This window comes from Pleurodeles waltl, chromosome 9, assembly GCF_031143425.1.
Source record: "Pleurodeles waltl isolate 20211129_DDA chromosome 9, aPleWal1.hap1.20221129, whole genome shotgun sequence".
NCBI lineage: Eukaryota > Metazoa > Chordata > Amphibia > Caudata > Salamandridae > Pleurodeles > Pleurodeles waltl.
This window is the reverse complement of record NC_090448.1, coordinates 1,080,726,118-1,080,749,129: the sequence shown is the minus strand read 5'-3', so window position 1 is coordinate 1,080,749,129 and position 23,012 is coordinate 1,080,726,118. Positions and strand designations below refer to the sequence as shown.

The 23,012-nt window shown below is 43.8% G+C and overlaps 1 protein-coding gene across 7 annotated transcripts in view; it reads left to right on the top strand.

Annotated features, from left to right (window-relative positions):
* The window catches only part of PTGR2 (prostaglandin reductase 2), a 249,852-nt gene that overhangs the window by 101,768 nt on the left and 125,072 nt on the right, over positions 1-23,012 (top strand). The gene's annotated exons all lie outside the window — the stretch shown is intronic.

Here is a 23,012-nt window from a genome sequence, read left to right as displayed (position 1 = left end):
TTTGCTTCAACAGTGAAGTACCACCATCCTTGTTCACCTTCCAGGGGCCGAACCCCTGTGCTGATAGGGGACTAGTTCTCAGAACTAATTGCCATGTGCTCCTACTGGCATGGCTGGGAGCCCTTAAGCTACTCTTGCTGCCTAGCAATTCACCCTGGGCCTGGTGTAGTCAACTTTATATTGTATTCCCTTACTCATATTCTAGTATTTGTTAGGGCTTGAGACCCTCATTTATGAGCTCCAGTTGCAGCTTCTTGCTACCATACCATACAGGGCCTCCCTGCAGCGTGTACCGTGGAACTGACTCACAGTGTGTACGCAAATTGGGTGCAGTGCTCCATATTTGTCTACAGGCTGAGCCACGGGTAATAAAGGGTTTTAATCCAGCTACTGAGCTGTGCCGGTTCTTCCACATTCTTAGACCACTTTTGCGGCTGCCCCATTATCTGCAGCCCTCCTTACCACTAGAATGAAAGGAAAGTGAAGATGAAGTTTCAAGGCCAAGCCACCATCAAAGCACCCAGAGTATGTTTTAATACAGTAAGTATTTCTTTGACAAAGGGGAGGTGGGCTAGAAGAAGACCTTTCTCAATTACTACACCCATCATGGTTTCTTTTTTTAAATAAACAGAGACCTGCATTCTTCATGCAGCTCGTGCCATGGCAAACAACATAGCACATTAATTGAAAGAACAAACCATGGCAAAAAGACAAAATAACATGCATAAATTCACTTTAATTAAAATCTTAATTTTTTTAAATTCCAATTTGTATTTGAAGTGTGTATTTATGTTGTTAGATTAAGTCTTTGGAGATGATTTCAACCTGTACCCTTTCACAGTGACTCTCTAGGTATGTCTATGAACTTTTGTAAATGCATTAGCATTGGCCTAAAGACAATAGATATGCCAACTGACACCCATACACTGCTGTACTACTTTACCTTTGAGCCTTAAGCCCCTGACCTGAAGGGACCGCCATTGAATAATAGGGAGCTTATGCCACACGCTCTTTAAGTGTTTGTTGTATCATGTGAGATCACTTTATGGCATGAGCTGTTGCGTAGAACAAAGTATTTGTGTGGACTGGTCAAAGTCTGAGCTGTAGACATTTGGACTGATGCCAAGCAGATACGGGAGGTGTTAATTCCTTTGCTTGATGGTTGAATTACACTGTTGACTTATGACCTGATTGACAGATGCAATGCAAAACAAGCAGATGTTTGTTCCTCTCCTTTGCAGCTCTCTATAGGAGGCACGGGCCGACAGGTTGGTTCCTCTGAGATTCCGGCTAGAGGAAAGCATGGGAGATTGTACAAGGACTTGAACAAGGTTATATTAACAGCCAAGGAAACAGATGTGTATAGGACTGTGCACGCAGGGTGGCATTTTGGTAATACATTGCAGTTCACTTCACATGCAATGAGAGGTATTTTAGTCAATAAGGATGTCCTTTTGCTGTGAACTCATCTTCTAAGTGGCATCTGAGGTCCCAGTGACCTCAAAGGCAGGTATCCTTTGGCGGAAACAGAACAAATAGGACACTAAACTAATGCAGACTAGGCTCCTAGTGGATCTTAGCTAAAATAATCTCAGGTGAATGATATGTTATACCCTAGAAGCAAGGGCAAAGGATCTGCTAAGTGTGTACACTCCAAATATAATTGATATTACTTTTTCCTCATGTGTTGGATGTGATGAGGCCATGATTAGGCACATCTATATAGTTGGTAGGTGATTACAATTGTATAATGTTGGATCGACTGACAGGATGTCCCTAAGGAGTTATCTATTATTGCAGCTGTCAAAACTTGTTCAAAGTTTTGATATGGTAGACGTGATGGGCAGAGCACCTGAGAGATCAGGTGAATTCTTTTTAACTCACCACCGCATGGTTCATACAGTAGACTAGATTACGTTCGGTTATGCAATCTGAGTTATTTGACAGGTACTCAGAAACAACATACCGTGGTTGAATATTATCTGATATTCACCAGTATACTTTACTGATACTGATTATGGTGTGAGACCACAAATTCCTACTCTGCGACTCAGATTGAAAGCCCCTCTTACCGTAGGATTCAGGCATAGTCTCTCATATGAATTGAAGCATTGTTTCTGGGGCATGGGCTCTTTCAGAGTAAACAAATGGGAGGTAATGAAGGTGGTAGTGAGAGGAGTATGCCTGCGGGTGGTATGGTCTCAGTAGATAACAGAGGATAGCTAGCTGGAAGAGAAGGCATTCCATTGCTTTCGAGATAGTTGGCCTCTGTCATTAACGAACACAAATGCAGATTAGGCGAACTGCATAATGAACGTGATGAATACTATTACACCGCTTGACAACAGAGACTATACAGAAGGGGTGATAAGTCAGCGGAGATGCAGACCTAGTTGCTAATGTTAGAGTCCCTACAAAAGGAAATCCTGCAAATAATGGGTGAAATTTGAACAATATAAACCGTCTCAAGTAGCCATTAATAAAGGTATTGGGTCAAAACCCATGAAACCCGAACTCGTAGATCTCCCTGCCAGACCATGAATGAGTGGCGCTGTTGTGCCGCGCGTCCTGGCGGCGCAGTCGGGTCAGGTCGCGCCGGTGGACGCGGTCCATTTCGCGCACCAGGTGACCCGCCGCACCCCCTTTTTCCGGCCTTGCATCGTCCTTGCCACTGTGGCGGGGACGGGAGCCCGGAATTGGGCTTCTGTTCTCACCGCGCTTTTTTCGCAGCATGGGGAAGATAGATGAGGCCCTCGGGCAACCCCCCGTCGGCCTCTCACTTACCTGGGGTTTCTTCTTTGTCTTTGTCTTTTCTTTCTTCTTCTCTTCTTGTGGGAAGCCATCTTACGGCTTTCCCATCATACCTTTCTCTTCTCTGGTTCCCTGCATGAATGGCTCACCCGGCACAACCCTTACATCAACTGGGAAACCAGGACCATCTCTCTATCCTCCCCCTTCTGCCAACAACATTGTTATTCAGCTGGAACTTATTGGTCCCCAAAGAAAATGGTGTCAAATAAAATAAACTGTTCCATCAGCCTCCTTCAAGGAGTACCCAGTCATTATCTGGAGTATGCTGATGTTTTTCAAAAACCTTATAAACCTATACTTCCGCCTCATAGAGAATATGATTGTGCCATTCACAAAGGATCTAATGCAGTAGTCCCCTTTGTGAGGTTATATTATCTTACTGAGCCTGAGAAGAAGATCCTCAAAGAATACCTAGAAGAGAATATACAGAGCGGTCTGATTGCTCCTTCTTCTTCTCCCGCAGGGGCCCCCCTCTTTTTCGTGCCCAAGAAGATGAAAGACTTGCGCCCCCTGCATAGACTTTCGAGGATTAAATAAAATTACCATAAAAGATCGCTACCCATTGCCCCTCTAGAAGCAGTTCAAGGAGCCAAGAGATTTACCAAATTAGATCTTACGGGAGCCTACCATCGTTTAAGGATAATGCAGAGCGATGAATGAAAGGCAGCCTTCAGAACCCCTTTTGGCCATTTTGAATATTGGGTGATGCCTTTCGGTCTTACCAATGCTCCCTCTATATTTCAGAGATTTATGGACGCCATTTTTTCTGATCTCTTACACCAAACAGTGGTTGTCTATTTAGATGATATACTTATCTTCTCTACTCATCCTGAACAACACACTAAACATGTGCTCCAAGTCTTAAAAAGGCTTAGACAACACCATCTTTTCTGCAAGCCAGAAAAGAGTGAAGTAAGATATTTGGGGTACCATATCAACCAAGTAGGAATTGCTATGGATTCAGACAAGGTTCAAGCCATTCTGGATTGGCCATCTCCATCTTCCATCAAAGAAACCCAGTGTTTTTTATGTCTGGCTAATTTCTATCGTCAGTTCATAGCCGATTTCGCCCTGCAGACCAGTCATATAACTCAAACCCTTAAAAAAGAAGATCTACAGAAAGGTTTTAATTGGACCAAAGAAGCAGAAACAGCCTTCCAAACGTTTAAACATGCCTTCACCCAAGCTCCTAACTTACGGCATCCAGATACTACCAAACAATTCATTGTAGTCACTGATGCCTCAGAAAGAGCCATAGGGGCTGCTCTGCTAAAAAGACAAAACGATGATGGGCTAGAACATCCCGTATTTTACCTCTTACACATACTTTCTGACTCTGAACGTAATTACTCCGTGTTAGAAGGGGAATTACTCGCCTTAGATGGCTTGTACTAAATGGAGACAATTTCTCATGGGATCTAAAGAACCTTTTGAGGCTAGAACTGATAAACGGAAATTGCAGTGTCTAAGAAACTTTCAATGTCACAATAGCCGTCAAGCTCGATGGGCCTTTTTTCTTCAGCCAACAGGATTATAATCACATATATCCCTGGATCCCAAAACATCCTGGCTGATGCTGTATCACGATGCTATCCGGAGTGTAGTGATTCTACCACACAAAACCTAATTGAACCTGATAAGATCATTGGAGTTGTGCAATCCTTTCTTGACAAGGTTCACTCTAAGTATTCCAATATAGGAGAAACCGAAATTAATAAATTACATTCATTATTACGTAAGGATAAGGAATACTATTTTCATAAAAAAGCCTTGTTCCTGCCAACTAAAACAGTCCAAACTGAAGCTTTACGGATGTGCCATGATTCCCCTAGTGCAGGTCATCGCAGAATCAAGACCCCCCAAGATCTCCTTCTGCACTCCTTTTGGTGGCCTACTCTTAAGGCTGATACTGGAAGCTATGGGACTTCTTGCCCTATCTGTGCTCAAGCAAAGACATCCCATAATAAACCAGCGGGATTGCTCCGTCCCTTACCAGTTCTACCATGTCCGTGGCACACGGTATCTACAGACTCATGTGTTCTCTACCTCCCTCAATGGGGAATCGAGTAATAATGGTGATAGTAGATTCATTCACTAAGATGGCACATATTACCGCATTAAAAAAGTTACCCACAGCCAAAGAACTAAGTCAAATCTTTATTCAAGAACTCTTCTGACTTCAGGGACTCCCACAAGTCATCCTCGCAGACCGTGGTCCTCAATTTAACTCACAATTTTGGTGACAATTCTGTAAAACCCTCAAGATCGACGTGGCTCTTTCTTCTGGTTTTCATCCTCAGACGAATGGTCAAACAGAACGGTTAAATCAAGGACTTGAACAGTATTTACAAAGTTTTTGCAATGCTACGCAAAATGACTGGTCCATGTATTTACCTCTTGCTGAATTTTCATATAATAATGCATTACATAGTGCTTCGAAGACTTCCCCATTTTTTTGTTCATATGGATACCATCCTAAAGCCTTTCCTAGTATGCTTAGAGAATCAGTTACACTTCCTGCCATCACAACGTTTGTTTGACTATGCACCATACAACTTGTCATACAGTCTAATCTTCAAGCCACCAAGATACAAATGAAAAGAATGGCGGACAAGAGACGTTGTTAGGCTCCGTCTTATCAAATTAATGATAAGGTCTGGCTTTCCTCCAAGTTTTTACCTTTACGGTTAAACCAAAATAAGTTTAGACCCCGGTACTATGGTCCTTTTCTGGTTCTTCAAAAAATCAATCTTGTTTCGGTCCGTCTCCGTCTGCCCTGGATTTGGGGAATACACCCAGTATTCCATGTTTCTCCACTTAAACCATATATACCTGATCCTTTTCACAGACAATTCTCCTGTCCTCCTCCTCAATTGGTTGACAACGTGTCGGAATATGAGGTCCAGGAGATTTGTAACTCCCAGTATTTCCGTGGACGCCTTCAATATCTCATCCATTGGAAGGGCTATCCTATGAGTGAATGCTCCTGGGAAGATGCCACTTCGGTGCATGCCCCTCTCTTGGTTCATGGTTTTTTCCACCTTTTTCCTCACAAACTTGGGGCCTCGGGGGGGACCTACTGTTGCACTGCGTGTCCCGGTGGCGCAGTCGGGTCGGGTCAGATCGTGGCGGGCCGTGGTCCATTTCGCACACCAGGGGGCCTTTCGCTCCCCCTTTTTCCAGCCTCGCATCGTCCTTGCCACTGCGGCGGGGATGGGAGCCCGGAATTGGGCTTCTGTTTTCACCGCACATTTTTCACGGCATGGGGAAGATAGATGAGGCCCTCGGGCGCCCCCCTCCTTGGCCTCTCACTTTCACCTGGGGTTTCTTCTTGGCCTTTCTTTTTTCTTTCTTCTTCTCTTCTTGTAGGAAGCCTTCTTACGGCTATCCCATCATACCTTTCTCTTCTCTGGTTCCCTGCATGCACCTGTTCCCTTCTTCCTGTGGCATTCTTTCTTTTCTCATTGCGTTGCAACACACTGCTCTGTGGTGATTACGCTCCTGCTGGTTTTCTTGCTGATATCCAGTTTTTTCTCTTGTTTCCCTGTGCTCGGCCTGATTCAAGATTCTGATTTTTCCTTGTGTCTTCCTTTCTTCCAGAGAGTTCCCTTCTGGAGGTTTTTTCCCCTTCTGGGTTTTTCCTCAGGGACTCCTTCTGGAGGGCACGGACTGTATTGGTGTATACTGTCAACAGCACCGTGGCTACTGGAAAGGGTCGCCCCTACCTCAGCCAGAGTTGGACCTGCAAAAACCGAGGCCGCACTCCATCTCCCTCTGGTCTGGATGGTAAGCCAAAGCTTGACAGGCGCATTTCCAATTAGAGCTGAGTTGCCACCATTGACATTTAACTGAGAGAAGAAAAATCTATTCCACTCACCAGGGGAAAATTAGGGAGCACACTTAAAAAACATGCAGTTAACTAAGACCCTGAATATGGACAGCCTGATGCCCACCTCTGCAGGTGTGTGATGGTGTTCTGGAGATGGGACAGTTGCCAGTTACAGACTGACCGGCTGTGATGGCACCAAAGCCCAACAAGGACCTCGTAGATTATAAATCTAGTATATTCTTGTCCAAGATTAATGGACTTTTCAAGAAAGCTTTAATAGGGAGACTAATGAAAGCAACTTCTACATTGATACACAAAGATCAGTGTGGGTTTTGTCCCCCTTTGGAGGACAGTGAAATATATACAGACCTGCTCATGTCCAGCTCTCTCTAGAGATGCGAAGGGGGACTACTTTATGGTACCCTCAACATTGCAAAAGCTTTTGATGCTCTTGGCCCGAGTTTTATGAGTTGGAAGAGGCTGCCATGCTTGCACATGAGTGAAAGAGTGCGGACAGGAAAAGTGGTGACGGAGATAAGAGCAAGATATTAGTACTAGGCAGGGGTGCCCACTGTCGCAGCTCCTCTTTGGTTTGGCTATAGAGCCGGTGTCAGGAGTATTCAGGGGGAAAATGTTTGATTGGGGAATACAAATGGGGTATATGATTTATTTAGTATCATACATGGATGACACATTGGTTTACCTAAGTGACCCTGAAAGATCTATCCTAATTTGACTACAAATACTGGCAGAATAAAGAGAAGCAACTGGTCTAAACTCTAAGTGGTCAAAATTATGACTGTTACCCTTGAGGGCGCTGCCCAGAGGTGCAGCTAACGACCTGTCAAAACTGGGCATGACTTGACAGCCCAGAGCCCTGAAGTGTCTCGGGATTTATGTTGCTCATGCACTGAAGGATCTCATAATGTTGGAAGAGTCCTGGTGGAGGTGAAGTGCTCTATCTCCTTCTGGAACTTACTGCCGCATCCCTTGATTGAAAGGGTTGCTTTGATCAAAATGGTGTTTCACCCTCAGGTGCTTAGGTCTTTCAAGGTGTGATGTGCCTAATTCCGAACAAATGTTTCATAGAGATAGAACATGTGCTGACATTCTTAATATGGCCCACATCGTGTCCATGAATAAAGTTAACCACCTCAAATTCAAAATTTCCATATGAACTGAAGGAGGTTATTCTGACTTCCAGAATTCAAATGATATTATCGATCTTCCGAGCTGCAGCACTTGGTGCAGTGGCTAGACGAGAGGCCAAATATAGATTGATCCTTCCTATTATATATAATATCAGTGCACCTGTGAGAACTCAGTTCATGTCCTGTATTAGGGTTGGCACTAGAGTTACATACTTAGGCCCTCATTACAACCCTTGTTGTTTTGGCGATTGTACCGCCAACAGGCTGGCGATACAAATCGCTATATTATGACCGTGGCGGTAGCGCCGCGGTCACACCGCCGGGACTGGCGGTTTACCCCCAATCGTTGTCCTGGCGGTTAGAATCCACCAGGGCAGGGCTGCATGCAGCCCTGCCCTGGGGATTATGACTCCCCATCCCGCCACTTGGCATGGGCAGTGCAGGGGCCCCCAGGCACAGCCCCACCCTGCACAGCAGACAGTGAAAAGCGCGACGGGTGCAGCTGTGCCCGTCGCACGGCCGCAACACCGCCGGCTCCATCAGGAGCCGGCTGCAATGTTACAGCCGACACCCCCGCTGGGCCGGCGGGCGGAAACTCTGTTTCGGCCCGCCAGCCCAGTGGGGATGTTGTATTGTGGTTTGCGGCCACATAGGCGACCGCTCGGCGGTCCAGCGTTGGTGGGCGGCCTCCGCCACCCGCCAAGGTTGTAATGAGGGCCTTAATGTCTCCAAAGTCTTTGGATTAGTACAGAGTGGTCCACTAAATGATGAACAGTGTTATGTTCTCTAGTGAAGCAGAATTATTAGGTCTACCCCTGTTCTGTGAGTTGTGCAAAGACACAAGCATTACAGAATGGGATTCAGAGGGGCTCCAGGAAGCGGTCCCCCTATAAATGGGGATTAGTTCCTAACCTTTGATGAAGCTAAAACTAAGTTTGGTGTCCGAGCAGGTCATTTCCTGGTGTATGGCATGCTGTCTTGTGAAGCCCAGTTCACCTGGGGGTGATTTCCTGAGACACTGCCTGAATCCAGTACCCTCTTTGAACTCTGCTCCCTGTGAGTGAAGGGAGAATAACATCACCATACGGGGCACTTTGTCAGTACTGCCTACAATCTATTTTCAAATTAAATGGGAACAAGATATTGGGTAGAAATTGTCATGCAAAGAATGGATTATGATGATTATATCCAATGTGCTGGTGATGGCAATGCCTAGATCCACTAAACACAGTATAGGTGGCACAGAGCCTACCTTATATCCATGATATATTTTTTTACTATATCAGGCAGAGTGCAAGGTAAGTCCTCTTAATACGATGTGGGGCACAATGTGGTTTACTGTGATCTCTTGCCGCCATACTTGCTTTAACACACTGAGTTTTTTTTTACCAAAAATGCTTTTCTGTTGATAGGTCATCATGCTATACAACAAGGATTAACCTCCACTGTTGTTACAATCTCCGTGAGAGCCCCAGTTGCCATGTGCACAGCCTTTTCTTGGGCTTCCAGCCCAGTCAGCAGTAAGTGGGCATCAACTGTAAGAGTTAATGTAATTTATCACTCATTTCCAGATCACCAAATGCTGCACTCCAAATGAATGTCAAAGTTCTTCCTTTTAAGACTTCACAGTCTCAGGCTAACAGTGTTGACAAGTCAGGGCTTGCTCAAGGAGGTTGTGTGGAATCAGAAATGCAGAATCTGAGAATTCCGGGTGACACTGTGAATAACGTATATTAAATCTCTCTCTAGGAATACTTTAACTTATGAAGGAAGAAAATTTAATTATTCACAGGTCAACAAAAGAACTGTGTACTACACACAACTGAGCTTTAGCCCCTTAGGGCCAGTCACAATCTAAAACACTATTGTAGCCAGGTAGGGCTAACTACTATACTTTACTGCTGGGAACATTTGTCCCAACACATGGTTCCAGTGAGAGAAGGAGTTTGCAACATACTTAGAGGCCACACAGATTCAGTGGAATGAAAATGGCCCATCATCAGCATAGATTGGGCTCTGAAGGGAAACATAATTTTGGGATCCTGCTCCAGTGGCTGACAGTGAGGTTTGCAGTGTGTCTCAAGAATATGTGGCAAGATTTGTGAATCATTACCTGGACTGGTCATTGCTGGAAACACATTTTATACACTATGTCAAGAAAAGGTTGAGACTGTGGAAGTTTGTTTCTTCACAAAGATCGATTGACATACATGCTTTCCAGCCTGTCTTTGATCAGGTCTTGATTGAGAATGCAGATTCATGGGACATTATTACTGTAATTTGGCTTAAAGAAGCATTGAACCTTGCTAAATCTATAAAAAAATTGATTGAGTAAGTCATAATCCATGCTGAAGAGAAGTGAGCTGCAGCAGTTTCTGTGGTGTCAGAACAATGTGGAATTGCAGTTGAGTGTGTCTGAGGGGAGGGGCAATATGTAGCAGGTGGGTAGTGATTCAATTGATTTTTAGTGTTTAGTAAAGACTTGAATATTAGCTATTTTGCTAATTCATGTATGAATAAGGAAGGAACTGCAACAAAAGCTTGGTAGGAATGGTGAACAGTGTGAATGAGTAGATGTAGACATCTGTCCACCAATGCTAAGGGGGTCATTACGACCCCGGCGGACCCGGACCGCCCTGCTGGCGGTCGTGGTAGTACCGCCAACAGGCAGGCGGTGCCAACCAGCCGTATTATGACCGTGGCGCATTCTCGAAAATCCACCAAGGGGGTTATGAGTCCCCATCTGCCAGCCTGTCCATGGTGGTAAACACTGCCATGGAAAGGCTGGCTGTAATGGGGATTCAGGGTGCCCCTGGGGGCCCCTGCACTGCCCATGCACTAGGCATGGGCAGTGCTGGGGCCCCCAGGCACAGCCCCATTTGCCCGAGTTACGGGCAGTGAAATGCGCAACAGGTGCTGCTGCACCCGCTGCACATCAACATTGCCACGGGCTCGATTACGAGCGGGCATCAATGTTGTTGTGACTTTTCCTCTGGGCCAGCGTGCGGAAACGCTGGCGGTATTGTGGCGCTCGTGGCATCGGCGGTCTTTTCCTGTCAATGTAAGAGGTCTGTCTGAATTAACAATGTATGTTGTTTGGTTCATTCAAGAGCTTTTACATCAGCATTTACAATAAGATTAAGTTAGTGCTGGGTAGGTGATGTTTGAGGTGTACAAAATATGCCCTTAGAAACCTCAAAAGAGATGCAATATTGAGCTACAATGCAACCATATGTCTGTTATGAACACGATTCTGATGTTGGACAACGGTTAACTAGTGTAGGGATGCTAAGAGCAAAATAATTTGCAGATATTTATTTTCAAAACATTTTTATTGATTTTAACAAATTAGTATAAAGTTGTAACACAGTTGGTTTAGCTGTTGCTTTAATTTATATATAAACAAAATCTTTGTGTGCAAGAGGGAACATAATTTAATTTACCTAATCACTATAACAGCTTGATATAATTACTATTCACTTCCACAACAAATGCAGACCTTCATATGTTGTGTATGCTTATGTGTCTGACTAGGATACAGTATGTAGTACTATTCAGGAAGGCAGCTCATCCTCCCTTTTCTTCTTCCCCATTCTCATTGGCTTTTGGCTTTTTGTTGTATAAAAGGGTTAGGGTGTTCCATCCTACTTGTCCTTCTATATGTGTTGTGTAACAACTTGTTGGAGACTTATGATTTTGATGGAAAACACACTAGGCCCACCAGCCTTCATGGGGAGTATGTATGGTGACTGCTGTATTTGTGGTTAATAAAGATGTACTCTTTTATGGAATCTTCATTGATAAACAACTAAGTAGTCCTTTAATTTATACTGTCTAATGACACTGAATTAACAAATCTCTTTACCAAGAGTATATCAGGCTCCCCTCTGGATCCCCCCCTTAGATTGTGAGGCGATTTAGGGTTATCCTATGCCCCATCTATGGGGAGCTTTTTCCACCTCATTTAATTCTGGGATAGTCCCCACTGCTTGGAAAAGGTAAAATGTCACCCCCTTCTCAAGAAGCCTAATGCAGATCCTGAAAACCTTGCTGATTTCAGACCAACATCACTGCTCCCATGGGTCTCTAAGATCATGGAGAAGATTGCTAACAGCCAACTGAAAACGTATTTGAACACCTTTAATTTGCTCCAACCATCACAGTCTGGCTTTTGGGCTCTCCATAGTATGGAGAAAGCGCTTAAGGAAATAACTGATCCCATTAAATTTGTGCTGGATGCTGGTCAGAACGCAGCCCTAATTTTACTCGATCTTTCAGCTGCGATTGACACAGTTTCTCATGAGATCCTGTTGAAAATACTGACCACCATTGGAGTGGAGGGGACTGCACTAGCTTTTTTGAGTTCCTACAGGGAGCATAGGGAACAGGCAGTGTGGTTAAAGCTATTCCACTCAAAAGGTGAAATCCTCCGTTGTGGAGTGCCACAGGATTCGGCCCTTAGCCCCACACTCTTTAATATCTGCCTGATGCCTCTGGCATACCTTGTTGAATCCTTGGGTATCCAAGTGGTGTCATACTCAGATGACACTCAGCTTTTGCTGACCTACGACAATATGATGTCAGATTCCAGGTCTAAATGTTCTGCGTGCATTACAGACCGCAGTAATGGGTTGGCTTAAGTCCAGTCTACTCCCATACAACCTGAGAAGTAGACTGAGGTTTAATTGTTTGGGGCCAAACCTTGCTGGGTTGGCTAGGTGTATGGCCAGCTAGGTGTACCTCTCTGCCCCCTACTACAGAGGTGGCTAAGAATCTTGGGGTGTTTATTGATACGCACCTCCCCTTTAAAGCTCAGATTACGTCTGTGGTTAAAACCTCGTGCTGAAGAAATTCTTGAACTTTCTCCCATGGAATGCCCAGAAAACTGTGGTTCAGGCTCTAATTCTTTCTCGACTGGATTACACCAACATCCAGTACCTAGGAGTTCTGGACTACTTAACTCATCGATTGTAACTGGTACAGAATATGGAAATTAGCCTTATATTTAGGCTTCCATAGTTCTCCTCTCTGTCTTACTACCAGAACAAATTACACTGGCTTCCAGTTAAGAAGAGGATTAGGTTTAAAACACGGACAATTGCTCATGCTACCTACTACAGGAATAGACCCAAGCATTTGTCTAATAGGATTGTGGGTTTGGTCCTAATAGAACCTTACGGTCCCAGTCAGCTAGGCTGTTGACAATCCCAGGTACCAAAAACAAGTGGTGGGGTGGCTTAGCCTGTTCAGTTTTGGTTGCCAAATACTGGAATGATCTCCCTCTTTCTCTTAAAAATATCCCTGAGAAGAATGCCTTCCTTAAGCTCTTGAAAACACCTTTGTTTAAGCTGTGGGCTTGAGGACCCTCCTCTGTCCTTTCTGCCTTAGTGCTGGGTCACTCTAGTGGAATCTGTAGTGATTTACACATCCCCCATTTATTCATTCATTCATTGCTGTGTGAAATCCCCCAGCACACTTTTTAAATCATAAGGATCTTATTTAAAATTGTTTTGCTGGATTTCATTTGTTTTTCTCTTTTGTAAACTGGCTACATGAGACTAAAAATAAAAGCTTGTAGTTAATTTTAGTACCAGATTTTTAAATGGGAACGGTAATGAAAATGGAGCTTAGACTGCAATTTCTCTCTCAAGCTGAAATATGATACCTCTTTAAGGACACCAGTAACCCCATCATGCCTTGATATGTTAGTTGCTTCTGTACATCTTTACAGGAACTAAGAATTCCTTCTTTGTATGTGTTGCCATCCTGATGCTACCACTGGGTATGAAAGAGCGTTATTTCTGGCTTAAACTTCCCAAGGTTGACAGCTAGAATTGCAAGTAAGTAACTTTTTGTTCTCCATCGTGGGATATTCGTTGAGCATTCTAAACACCTGAATAGGGAAGCAAGCATAACGTTATATAATTTAAAGTAGGGATAAGTCAAAAGATGAGATTCCTCAAAGCACTCACTGAGGTATCTGCCCTTCAGTTTGAATCCATAGAGTAGTGCATGGGAATGCATGCATAGATCTCCGTGTGACTGCTTTGGAAATAACATGTGTGGAAACATTCCTTGAAGCTATGTTACCTTTTGTGAAATGAGAAGTGTGATCGCCTGATTAACATGGAAAGCTGAGACTTCTTTGGGGGTAAGGGGATTGATGTTCTTTCATTAGTACTCTTTTGGAATGTAAGACCATGTTTGGTTCTTTTTTAAATATTTTTTGCAGTTTACAAACAATAAAGCACAGAAGTACAACATGCAGACATGATAACAAAAAGCTCTCCTCCAGTCAAGAGAGGTCCTGAAGCTAACAAATAATATAAGAACTTTGGTCTCTGAATTCCAGGAAAGGGGCGCAACCCCCTCCATTGTCCCCTTCACTTTAGAGGAGTCCAGTAGGAGGCATAAGATAGGCTCTGTGCGTGCCAGTGCCAGTTTGTGTAGGGAAGGCCCACATCATTGCAGTCTGCCTTGGCATGCCTGTTCATTCTCCTCCTGTCGACTTGCTGTGTCGTACAGTGTGTGGCAGTAGCTCTGCGAAAAGTTCCATCTGTTCATTACAGTAGGTTAGGAAATTGAGTCACTGCTTCTACTTAGGAGATCTGCTCCTACCCCACCAGCAAGCCACTATGCCTTTCACCTACAGAAGGGCCAAAGCTGTTTAGCGACAAAAAGAGGGGGGCATCCTCTTCCAGTATTCACCTGGGGTCATGTGGTATATTTTGCTCTATTATCTCCAAGAGTGCTACGAGGACCTCCCATTAGAACTCGCTAACGCCATTACACAACCGTGAGAGATTTGGAAAACCTGCATCCTACTGGTCACATCATTCACACCTAGAGTCGGGACACTATCTGAATTTATGAAGATTTGTGGGTGTGTAGTAGGCCCTCTGTAGAATTTTATAATGAATAATAATGTGTAGCCGACTTCTGGCTGATACCATGCCTATTTGGCCATAGCAGAAACTCCACATATTCTCTTCAATATCGAGGCCTAGCTCGGCCTCCCACCCAGGTTTATTGGGTTGAAGAGTCGGGGGGGGGTCCACTAATGCTGTTGCATACAATGGAAATTAATCAAGTCATACTTGGAGCTGATAGGAGTTTGTCCAGGGTGGGACTTAGTGTGAGCTTCTTCATAAAGTCCGGGATAGCCTTACATATGCCTCTCTCTAAGTTGAGCAATCGCTTTTGGCTTGTTATAACATTTAGGAATGGGTGATGATGGAGGGGGAATACAGGAGCTTCTGTCCGTGGGTCTGGACATTCAAGACCAGGCTCTAGCCCTGATGTTCTTTCATTAGTACTCTTGTGGAATAGAAGACCATAATTGTTTTTTTTTTTAAATATGTTTTTCAGTTTACAAACAATAAAGCACAGATGTACAACATGCAGACGTGATAAAAAAAGGTTCCCCGCCAGAGGAGAGAGGTCCTGAAGCTAACAAATAATGTATAGAACTTTGGTCTCTGAATTCCAGGGAAGGGGCGAAAATTCCAGGGAAGGGGCTCCTGCACATGTATGAGAGATCCCACAATAAGCAAATCAAACCACTTGTTCTGGCTGTTTCTAATGTGAGGGAATAGCGGGCTTTGGGGCATCGAGCATCGATGTCAATGGGGATGGATGGTCTATGTCTGTCTCCACTGCTAGATGCGGGAGATATGGAACTGGGTGAAACCAAAAGTGTGCCTGTGTGCATAAATAATACAGCTTTGGTTCCAGGGCCTCAACCCTACCCCCTGTCAAACGGAAGCAAGAGAGTCTCATATCATATTCTTGGATTCTTTGCTACCCTGGTGAGCATACAAACTGCTCTTAAATCTGTCAGAAAAGGGATTGCATTAGTGACAAGGGTATATTAACAAACAGCTACAACAGGCATATGAGCAGCGCCATCTTAAGAAGACATATTCCTGTGCAAGTGACAGAGCATTAGCAATCTTGCAGTCTGTTCGGACATTATGGTCAAGGCTCTGTTATGTGCCCCGAGGAATAGTCACCGGGGGGACAACTGTCAATTGATGCAGATCTTTGCCACAGGGGACGTGCACATAAGACAAATCCAGTCTAGAAATACCCGAGGGAACCCCATTTGAGCCAGAATATTAAATAGGTAGTTCAACTACAGGGAGCTGAAAGCTCAGTATGTATCCAGAAACACCACCACTGCATTGATATTGGGGTCCAGGTCTTGAAGGATGGGGGATAGGGTATGCATATTGTGCACAGTCTAAAACCTGATTGGTCCAGACAGACCAGTTCAGGTAGCAATAGGCAGCGGCGATCGACAATTAATTTGGCCAATATTTTGACTGCATTTGTTTCTTGAGAACTCAAGGTCTGAATTTTACAGATCAGAACAAGCCTATTTAATACCAATAAATGTCACTTTAAAAAAACGAATGTTGTAAAGGAGCTTTACATAGGGGTTTGACTAGGGAGAGGTATCCTCTTTGCTAGGATAGCTAGAAGTCTTTCTAATTGGAGGAAACCCTTTTTAATTCATTCATATCTATCCTTAATCATTGGAAATGTGAAAAATGAACTTTTGTAAGAATTCGTTCTGTGAGCTGAAATCACTACAAAGTGTGTTTTAATGAATGAGAATTGTAGATTCAGCTTGGCCAAATACAGTGAAAATGACAAGACTGCCTCTTTCTGGCCTGTGATTGCGTTGCTGTATTTCCGTACACATCAGATGCACAACCTTTACCATTTAAGCAAGTTTACAGACCTGTTTAGAAGCGTTTCACTTCTTTTAGAATGTGCATGCACTGCTTTGCTAGTTTCAAGTGGACTTTTTGTAGGTATTCCAAGCTCAGTGATGGTTGCCTGCGTTAGTGGATCTTGCCTTGGAGCCAGAAGTGTTTTGGTTTGCTTACTGTGGGGTCGCTCATACATGTTCAGGAGATCAGTGAACCAGTATTGCCTCAGCCACTCTGGTGCCATCAGAAACATTCTGTCTTTGAACTGTCATATCTTAAACAATACCTATAGCATTGTTGGAACTGATGGAAAAGCACAAAGAAATGTCCTTGACCCAAAGGTCATTGCCCTTTGTTGAAGGTTTGTGGCATCTGGATGTGTAACCTGATGATTTCTTTTTTTCTGGTATGGTGAAAAAGGTACGTTTGTGGGAAACCCAAGTCACAAACTACATGTTGAAGTAAGTGGTTGCTCTAATAGATACTATTTTTACGTGTTCCTTATAGGAATCCCTTTCCAGGTCTGATACTTTGTCCAGAAAATGTTGCCACTGTAATAATTCACTAGTTCCAGCTGGAGCGTTTTGACATCTCTTGTTGAGGTGTGCGCCTCTGTAAGGTCAGAGGTATCTATAAGGAGAAAGTGACATAGGTTCCTTTTGCTTCGTATTTTACTGATGCAGAATTTTGATTTATTCAAAAAGTATATTTTCACCAAAAACTCTTTGATTGGCACGTGCCCACCAAAATCTTCAGGCTTTAAGCTCTGTGACAGGAGTCGAAGACAGATGTTCAGGTATAAATTCTCATAAATCCTTTATCAGGTGCGCTGGATCTGTTGCACTAGGGAACATTGTTTGATTTTTTTTGGTGTTATATATTCTGAGGCCATCATGCAGCAGATGTCCATTGTAACCCTGGCTAATTTAAAAAACACATTTCAGACACCATCCAAGCCCTCCCAAAGCCATTCCCTCGAGTGATGCCTTTGGAAACATTTCTCCTTCCCTCTCACACTTACGTAAAAGATCCTGAGAGGACTCCAGGAACACAGACTCTTCTCCAAAAATACAAGCAGTGTAGCCGGGGACCTCACCTGCAAATTTCCTGCTCCCTGGTGCCTTTTTGGCACAGAAAGTGTGCCTTTCAGAGACCAGACCTGGCCATATTTCAGAAAAGTTGCCCTTGTGCAGCTCCGCAGGACTATCAGCAACCATGGCTCCAACTTTGAGGTAGCTCCAACCAGCTACTGTGACTCAGTCAGCTGAATCAACTCTCATCTTTTCAACACAGTCAGAGGCTGCTGCGATGTCGACTGTATCGAGCTCTGCCAAAGTTGGTACCAATGCCAATGGTACATCTCATCCTACACAGTGCATGAAAGTGATGAGCTTAGTAAATACTTGAGGCAGTCTGAATAGCCTCAGATGCCAAGCAAATATTTTTGGATGATATTTTGGATGCCTTGCATTTTTTTAAACTACACACTGTGGAGGATGACATAGAGGCAGTGACAATAAAGCATTGATACCACAAGTCCAAACTAACTCTAGGATCTTAGCAGATTTCCAAAATGCCAATGGACGACATACCTCTCCGGAGGTGGAATAACTTAAATATGAGAGCTTTACCACCACAGAGCTGGCCATATTTCCTGAAATCATTTGTCATGCTGTAGAAATTCTAGTAATTCTAATGAATTACAAAACTCCACAGTTACTCACTTCAAAGTGACTTTGGTTGACAAACATGCTTCAGAGCCAGTTGACCTACAATGAAGATCTGCTTCCATTGATTAAGGAAATCTGGGTGAATCCTTAGTTCATTACTCTTGTATCAAGATCTGCTACCAGAAAGTACAGTCCTGCTCCTTGCAGTCCATCTTACATTGCAACGTCTGGAGGTGCAGGTTTCTTTTTCAAAAATTAAGCATAAGACAGACCCTACGACACCATCACCCGAGTCGAAGAACCTAGCCACCTGAGGGCATAGTCTTTGTGTCAGGCAGGATGACACAAAGACTTTATGCCTTCTTGCCCTACATGCCCGAATGAGAATTACTAGGCAGGTACACACACACACATTATGTGGAATAGACATGCTTACCTTTTCTTCCTGCGCACAGCAAAACTCTTTTATATCTGTGTTCACAGATGAAATAGTGGCTGCCATATAGTCAATGCAAAATGGCCCTGACACTACTAGTGCAGTAGCTTGGTTCATGAGTATCAGGGTCTTTATGCTAGTATTGTATTGTATTAGTACATATCTGTATGAAATGCACTGACTTTTCTGGAGGCATACACTCTTGCTACGTGACAACCAAAAGCTTTTTACTGAGAAAGCAGACCGTTTGTGTGTGAGTGATTCATACAAACAAATGCTATCACAGGTGCTTTTGGAATGTCTTCCCCAACTACAAAATTGTATCAATAGTACAGGGAAGAACAGAGATATTCAGCAGCCCAGATACAACAACCATTTATTTTTCATTTCTGGGGTAAGAGATCTGGTGAAGGCAGACAGAACCAATCCTCGACCTCTTCCTCCACACTTAACCCACCAAGTTCAGGTCTCAAACTTACAAACGGAGGACAGGTGGCAGCCTACCTAAGGAAATGGGAGTCAATAACCTCCGTCCAGTGGGTCCTTCAAATTGTCTGAGGGGTTAGTCCTTGCCTTTCGTCAGCAGGCCTCCACTTGTTACCATCACACCCCACTCCACCATAGAAACATAATGATGTTGAATTAAAAATTCAGGAAGTTTCACCATCTCAGAGGGGCAAGGGCTGCCAACCTTGATACTTCATTGTTCCAAAGTAAAATGGAAGCTTACTCATTAGTATGGATCTATGCTTTGTGAACAAGTCTCTGGTCAAAGATTTGTTTCAGGTAACTACCTTCTGTCATGCCCTGTGCTGACAACATGCAGCTCTCTCCCTTTGCATAAAATCTCCAACACATAGAACAAGTTCACAGCCTACGTGACTGACGTCTCCAACTGAATGAAGACCAACTTTCTCAAGATCAACACCGACAAAACAGATGTCATCTTCAGCAGGAACACCTTGCCATAGGACCCCACCTGGCAGCTTGTCGAACTCGGAACCACACCCACTCCCAGCACCCACACCAAGAATATCTGGAGAGTCATAAACAGGAAATTGGACATGACTGTGCAAGTCGACGCTGTCACAGCATCTTTCTTCCACTCCCTAAAGATACTAAGGAAAATCTTCAAATGGCTCTAAAGCAATACTGACATACCCATCTGCCATGAAATCTGGACTATTATGAGCACTATCTATGTCCGAATCAGCAAACAATTCACCAGAAGTTTGCACCCTCAACCTCCCATGCAGCACTCATATCACGCCGCACCTCAAGGAGGTCTACTGGCTCCTGACACACAAATATGCACAGTTCAAACTCCTTGCGCCTTCAAAGCACTACGCAGCATAGGCCCAAACTACCTTAACAATCGCATCTCGTTTCACAAACTTGCCACACATTTCTGCTCAGCCAGACTCCAAGTTGCACACATCTCATGCATACACAGATCCAGGGGTCGAACCTTTTCCTATATCGTTCCTCGAGCAACCTCCAACTACACATCAGAGCCTCCTCCTCACGTCTTGAGTTTTGCAATAAGCTGACAACCTTGCTTTTTGAATAGCTACTCTGCCTGCCTTTGTCGAGGCTAGACCCTCCTTCTCAGTGCGAGGATACCCTTCCAGGTGATTGTGCTCTCTACAAATCAACATAACGCAGAACACAAAACATAACACATAACATAGCACAAAACATAACATGACACATAACATAAAACATAACGTACTCCATGTCCTGCACCTAAACAACTGGATGGTGTTGCGCAATTTACAAGATGTGTACTATAATTTTCTTTATTTTTTCTAGGGAAAAAACATTACCAGCTTGCAGTGCTCCAGTTCAGCCTTTTTTCGGCCCCATGGGTCATGAAAGCGATGGCTTTTGCATTCACTAATTTCTTTCATCAGAGCGTTCATTCATATCTGTACCTCTACATTGTTGTGGAAAATATTCACCCCAAGTTTACCATTCCACACCTAAGCACTATAAACCCCCTTTTACAGGAAATTAAGTTTAGAAGCCATACCTGACACTGACTCAACATATTCACTTCATTAGATCTATTTTGTACACCTAGCTCATTCATGTCTTTTCCACCACAGGAGAGGGCGTCTCACCTATCGCAGATTGTTATGTTAATGAACAGTTCCAAATATGACTTCTTAACCAACAAATGCATTATTGAACTTGCTAGTCTAGATTCCGTGTGCTCTAATTTATCAGACCACTTCAGTGGGTTTAAAGGGGTAAGTAGAATGGGTTGTTTGGGCATCTGTAAAATAAGGTGGAGAATTCCATCTTGCCTGTTGCTATTCTGGACTGGTGGATCTGTTGTCAGTATTCTTCATTGTGAATCATTCTACTTGCCCTAGCCACTGGCAACATTTGTAAAAGAAACCTCTTGCTTGGAATGGGGGCACATCTGGGATGCATAGCCACCAACTGCCATTGATCTCAACAGGAAAACAATTCATCCCCTTTTTGAAGTTAAGAGCAATCAGATTGGCACTTAAATAATAACTTACCCAGATCTGGCTAACTTAAGATTCAGTTTTTGACAGGCAGCCCAACAACCATGGCTTGTGTAAATAAAGAAGGAGGCATCTCTTCCAGACCATTGTTTGGAGGGGCCATTCGCAGACCTAGGAATTAGGCTCCCAGCAGCTTATCTGCCAAAGAATATGGAGGTTGAGTGCCTCAGTGAACTTTTGTCATAGGTCATTGAATGATAATTGCATCCTGAAGTACTGACTAACCTCTCGTACAAGTGGGAAGTTACACAAATAGACTTCTTTGGGACACAGTTCATCTAACACTGTTGCAAGTACTACTTCATTAAGCACTCGCACCAATTGGAAATGCTCTGTCTGACTTCCACATTACTGGCTTCAGTACACCTTCCCACCTATACCTCTATTTCATATTGTCATCCACAAGAGAAAGTGTCACAGGGACATGTAATTTTCTTTGCACTGGATTTGGGACGGCTGGCATGGCACCCTGACATCCTGCTCCTGAGCTGCAAACTTCTGTCTTCCATTTGTGAGGCTTTTCTCTCTCATCTTAAAGGGCACCTTCTTCACAAATCTCTCACTAAACTCAGTCATCTTTAATTGAATTTGAAAGGCTGATTTTAGCGTCTTCTGATCTTTTTTAGTGAGTGCTGGGTGTTCCTCTAAGTGCCAGGCACCCTTTCACCAGGACTGTGTAGTCCATTTGATGATCACTGTTTACGTTGTGGCAGCAGCAGAGAGATATTATTCCCTTACAAGCTGGAAGCCAGCAGGTTTTTCAATTTACGATTTTGCTTGCAGTGAGAGGTTTTACTACTGGGATGTTTGGCAGACATTTTGCATTATACCTTCTCACCTGATCAAAGTTCATTGCTTTTGTTCTTTATTATGCCCAGGTTCCTTAAGGGTCTTGTGATACCCTCCAATAGGAGCGCAGTATGGTGATGACCTTTGATATTGACTCCCCGTCTCTCAAGTCTACTCAGTCTTACTCATTGAAGTTCTGGACATGTAAAACAGTTTTCTTGATGTTGATTACTTTAGCCACAAGAGTAGGGGAATGACAGGCTTATTCTGTTTCACCTCCCTTTACAATTTAAGATATAGTTCCCAGGCAGGTGAAACTGTCTTTCCTGCCTAAGGTAGTCTCTAATTTCCAGTTGTCTCAGTCACTGTCTTTTTACCGTACACAACATATTTCCAAGGATCATGGTGAGTCTTCATCAGTCAAACCATGAACATGCACTAAGCCATTACAGCCACGTAACCAAAGTTTTGTCGTTTGATGGCAACCTTGTATGAATTTTTATGGATCTCTTGCAGGAAAGGCAATTAGGAAACAAACTTATGCAAAGAGACCAAATTTGTATGCATAAATCAGCGCTACAAGCGGATTTGTAAAGATTCACCAGAGCGTGTCTATGTCCTTTTATTTAGATGCAAAGCAGTGACTTCAATTGTTCCAGGGAATATGCTTCCTATCTATCTAGTGACAAATTGCTTGCCTCGACATTCCATTGATAAAAAATACTGTTTGACTGAGCAGGACGGGGCTCATTCCAAATTGGTGGGAGCTGTCCTTCAACTTTTTGTGGCATAAATTTGGGATGGATCCTTAACCCTCCTCCTTCAGAGTTGCTTCAGATCAGGTGCCTGATAAGTGAACATGTACAGATAATGTACTATGTAAGAAGGACCCTACGCCCCAGCACCCCGAAACACTCACAGGCACTGAGGACGCTGCCTCACCTGGCCCGGTACACAGATCGGGAGCCGAGTGACCACAAGGTTGCATGGCGACCAGGACTTGTGGCTAAGGGGAAACCACGGGCCCCAGAGGAGAGTTACAAGAACGCTCTAGCCGCCAAACTGCTCTCTC